The 5,212-nt window shown below is 44.9% G+C and overlaps 1 pseudogene; it reads right to left on the bottom strand.

Moving 5' to 3' along the window:
- LOC103196468 overlaps window positions 1-5,212 on the bottom strand; it is an 81,954-nt pseudogene that overhangs the window by 55,480 nt on the left and 21,262 nt on the right.

The raw sequence follows: 5,212 nt of genomic DNA, 5'->3' as shown, positions 1-5,212 counted from the left end.
AGAGAAATGCATTGATCCATGGGGGGTGGGATCTCCACCTAGTGCTCAGAGTCCAAAAATGTAAAAACAATTTTACATTTTTAATTGGATACTCAAGGTCTAGGCAGGAAAATGAAGCAAAATCCCACTAGAGTAACAGAGAGAGTCCACACATTCAGGTTGGCTCCATTGTTACACCTTGAGATTTAAAAATGCATTATCTCTTTTACAAGTCAGAATTAGTCCAGTAAGTCCTGCAGATGTATCTTTCACAGTGCCTACATGGGAGTGGTAAATCCTTGTCACGCAGTTATTGTCATTGGTTCAGGTCCCTGATTTTCACCTACATGCCACTTGTAAGTATATTCTTCCCCAGGCTTCACATGGTCATCTTCCCTTCACAGGCCCATGGTATTATTAGGATAGAGAGCACCTGGGAAACAGACTCTGCATTGATCACAGTAATCATTGGACTCCACTATTTTGAATGTACTCATGCTTTTTCCATTGAATCATCATTATATGTTAATTTTTAGTTTTCAAATGAAGTGTGCATTTCTTTTCTCATTTCCCCTCTTCACCCACCCCTTATCCCTCTCTAAACCTCCCTTAGTTGGCTTCTCCTTTAATGCCCAGCTTGGTCACAATTTCTACACCAAACTGGAAGGAGGCAAGCAGCATTACTTCTCAACTCTCATCACCTTTACTGATTATTCAACAAATATTTTTTCTGTACCTACTACATGCCTAGATCTAGGATACAGAGAGGACCTCTGGACTTCTGGGTTGTCCTCTATGTTTTCTAATGCCAGTCAGACTCAGGACTCAGGGCATAGAGGGGCATACATTGTTGAGCCCATGTTTGGAAAGGAATGTCAGCACGAGGAAGCCACCACAGACACGATAATGTAAAAACAAAAGGAAAGTTTATTTGCTAGCTCGAGCTAGGGTCCCTGTTCTCACAGACGCAGTGGCTTGGGCAAAAGACCCCGTTCTCTTTTACTATCACAGTTTTATAGGAAAAATATAGGGTAGAGTAACACCAGGGAAAAGGGGGTACAGATGATTGGTTGTTGCTAAGGGTTTAGGGCAGGGGTCTGAGATGTTGGGGGACGTGTTGGAATCCCCCAGCTCCAAAGTCTAGTTAGGAAATTATTATCTAGGGAGGATGCAGAGCCCTGATGCATGGGAGACTTGCAGGAGCCAGGTAAATCTCTGATACTCACTGAATCCGGAGGAAATCTCTGATACGTGCTGAATCCGGAGGGTCTGATATGTGCCAGCATCCGGAGGGAGATAAAAGCCCTGAGGCATGGGATGTGTTAGAATCCCTGACACTAAAGGCTTCTGGTTAAAGATTTACCTGGAGGCCATTAGGACTCAGGCCTCACATTTCCCCCTTTTTTGTTATGCATATGAGGAATCTTTCTCCTGTATTACAGGAGATAAAGACTGATATTGTTGTCTCAGGACCATAAGTTGTACAGTATTAACCCAATCTTTTACAAATGATATAAGTTTATTTATAATGCAGGGACCAAAAGTCAATATAATTATAAGGATTATGAAGGGTCCTAAGAGAGTAGATGTCAAAGTAGTCAACCACAGGGAGTTATTAAACCAAGATTCGAACAATCCTTCCTGAGTTTCATGCTCCTTTTTTCTTAGGGCAAATCGTTCTCATACCTTGGCCATAGATTCCCGAACTACTCTCTTATGATCTGCATAAAAGCAACACTCTTCTCCTAGAGCCACACACAATCCTCCTTTTTGGAGAAATATAAGATCTAACCCTCGGTGGTTCTGTAACATGACCTTTGATAGCAAGGTTAAAGATTTATCTAAATGTGAGATAGAGGCTTCTATTCTTTCAAGGTCTTCATCTATAGCTGCCCTCAGGGAATTCATGCCTTGATTCTGTACAGTTAAAGAAGCTATTCCCAGACCGGTCCCTGCTAAGCCAACCAGAGTAGCTAGAGTAAAGGCTACAGTGAGTGGTTCTCTTTTTTCTCTATTAGTCCCGCCCCAGTGTACATACATCTCTTCCTCTGGGTGGTAAAGAATTCGGGGTAGAATAGTTACTAGTATACAATAATCTGGGGACTGATTAAGTACTTTCAAGTTTAAACAGGGTAAAAGTCCAGCTCTTGAGCAAAGCCACCAACCCCCTTCCCTGGGAATGATCCAGTTAAAGGACAAGTTTATTTCAATATATGAGGTTCAATGCTCTTGAGCGTTGGGGGGTTTCCCCATGCATAAGCCCTTTCCTGTTATACGTTGTATAGTAACTCCTACCTTATGGTCTTTCCAGGAGCAATTCTTTGGGTTCAGGTCATGAGAGTAGCTGAAAGAGGTATTAATGCCTATTGCTTCATAAAATGGAGGTTTTACATTGTAACAGAGCCAACAGGCTTGGGTCAGGTTAGGGACTATACGGTTAAGTGTTTGGTAGGCAGCTAGCATTAATTCCAAAGAGGGTCTATGTCCTAAGGATTGGCTTGGACCCTCGGAGTTGTATCGGGGACTCTTACTGTAACATCAGGGGTTACAGTGCTCGATACTTTTACCGTCTTTCTTGTAGGGGGTAGGGTTCCTTTTCCCGGGGGGATTAACACTTCATTTGGGCCCACTGGCCCGGTATCTAAGGGTTCTACTTCCTGTAAAATGGTTATCACCCCAGAGGGGTATGCCCTATACCAAATTTGGAGACCCCAAGTAAGCCCGGATCTCCACTTAGCTAATTCCTTCTTTCCCTGTTTAGTGAACGAGACTTTTACCCAGTCACATTCCTTACATTTTCCTAACGTAGAAGTATGTCTGGGCTCGGCAAAGGAGAATGTTACATAGTCCTGGGCTTTTACATGCCACTTCCATTCCCCATCATTAGAAGTCACGCAACTCCAACTTTTGCAGTAATACCAAACGAGCCCCCCACATTGCTGGACATTTCTTTTGTACCCACGGCATGCAAAAAACCCCATCTTATGGATAAAACCTTCATCCCAGGAACAATCAGTAAGTGTCACGAGCGAGAAAAATAAATCAGGCCACCATACGTTAAGGGGGGTGGTATGGGTGGTGGAGTTTAAGGTCTCGTGGGTCTGTCTGTTGCAAATTCGCCAAGTGACTTTATAGGGTTGATGAACCGTGGTACTTATCATGAGGCGGTAGAAGCTCAGGGTGAGGACGAGAAGGGCTCTAGTCTCCATGGTGCTGCGTTAACTTGATTTTCAGCAGGTTTTCAGGATTGGAGCAGGCTTTCCAATTCGCTCGTGCAGACTGCTGTTCCGTCTGGTTAGCTCCCCTGATATGGGAGTGGTGTATCCAGGCGCTGACTCCGTCTACCTTAACAGCAGTGGGAGTCACAAGAACAACAACATAAGGTCCTCTCCATTTCGGTTCCAGTGTTTTTTGCTGGTGCCTCTTTACCTACACCCAGTCTCCCAGTTCAAACCCATGGTCAATTCCTTGTTCACTACGAGGACCTTCATATATGGCTCGGAGTTTGGGCCATAATTCTCTCTGAATTATTTGGAGAGTTTTCATCTCCAAGATTAAATCTTTTGATAAGTCATTGGGACATTTTTCCAGGATGGAAATAATAGGGGGTGGCGTCCCATACATTATTTCAAATGGGGTCAGATTTAGTGTGTACGGGGTATTCCTAGCCCGGTAGAGCACAAAGGGAAGGAGGGTCACCCAGTCTCCGCCAGTTTCTATTGCCAATTTAGATAGGGTCTCCTTTAGGGTTCTGTTCATTCTTTCTACCTGCCCCGAACTCTGAGGGTTATATTCACAATGTAGTTTCCAATTTACCCCGAGTTGAGGCTAAGCCCTGGATAACTTTACTTACAAAAGCTGGTCCATTGTCTGATCCTAACGTTCTAGGCATCCCATATCTGGGTACTATTTCTTCTAAAATTTTCTTGGCCACTACCACTGCTGTTTCCCTTTTAGTCGGGTACGCTTCCACCCATCCCGAGAAAGTATCCACTAACACTAGGAGATATTTATATCCATATTTACCTGGTTTAACTTTGGTGAAGTCTATTTCCCAATGACGGCATGGCTCCCTCCCCCTCCTCCTTGTACCTGCGTGTGTGTTCTTCCTCTTCCCTATTTTCATGACCTGACAGGCCCGGCACCAGTCTACCACACTCTGAGCTGCTTGCTTCTGATGGTGCATACGGACCTGCCCTTTGTCCAATAACTCCAACATTTCCCATTCCCCTAAGTGAGTCACTTGGTGGAGGTGTGTGAGAAGATGCCGCCCCAATTCTTCTGGGAGAATCAGTTTTCCCTCTAAGTCTATATACCATCCATTCCGATATTTTTCTATCTGTGGTGATTTCTCAGCCCACTGTATGTCTTGATCAGAGTAGTTGGGAGTAGGAGGCAGGGGTTCCAGTTGTGGGCAAGGTAAGTTAGTTACTAAAGTTCATACCATTTGGAGGGCAGCTCTCTTAGCTGCCTGGTCTGCTGCTTGGTTGCCTCTTGCTTCAGGGGAGTGTCCTCTCTGATGACCCAGGGTGTGAACCACCGCTACCATTCATGGCCGGGTCACAGCTGATAACAAGCGAAGAATTTCCGTCGGGTTCTTTATTTCCCTTCCTTCTGTGTTTCTGAACCCACACTCCCTGTAAAGGGCGCCATGTATATGAAGAGTCGCATACGCGTAACGACTGTCCATATAGACCGTTAGCCTCTTTCCCTCCACTCTTTCCAATGCCTCCACCAGGGTGATAAGTTCAGCTTTCTGAGCGGAAGTTCCTGGAGGTAATGCGTTGGCCCAAATAATCTCCTCCCGGTTGTTTACCACCGTGGCTCCCGCATACCTTAGTCCATCTTGTACGAAACTGCTCCTGTCCGTGAACCAGATGAAGTCACTGTTTTCCAATGGGCAGTCTCTCAAGTCCTTTGACCATATTTACCTCTGCAAGTATTTCTGTGCAGTTGTGTAGAGGTTTATCTAGCTCAGGGTTAGGCAGCAGGGTGCTGGGGTTTAAAACTGTTGGGGCTAAGAATTGTACCCTTGGAGTGTCAAGTAATAGACTCTGATGATGAGTTAATCTGGCATTGGTTATCCATTTCCCCGGAGGCTGTTTGAGCACTCCTTCAATGGCATGGGGAGTGGTTACTTTCAAAGTCTGTCCATGGGTTAACTTATCTGCATCTTTAACTAGCAGAGCAGTGGCAGCAATAATTCTCAAGCAAGGGGGCCATCCTGATGTTA

Source organism: Orycteropus afer, unplaced genomic scaffold (assembly GCF_000298275.1).
Source record: "Orycteropus afer afer isolate SDZICR_OR568_19922 unplaced genomic scaffold, OryAfe1.0 scaffold00066, whole genome shotgun sequence".
NCBI classification, from domain to species: domain Eukaryota; kingdom Metazoa; phylum Chordata; class Mammalia; order Tubulidentata; family Orycteropodidae; genus Orycteropus; species Orycteropus afer.
This window is presented reverse-complemented; position numbering and strand designations above follow the sequence as displayed.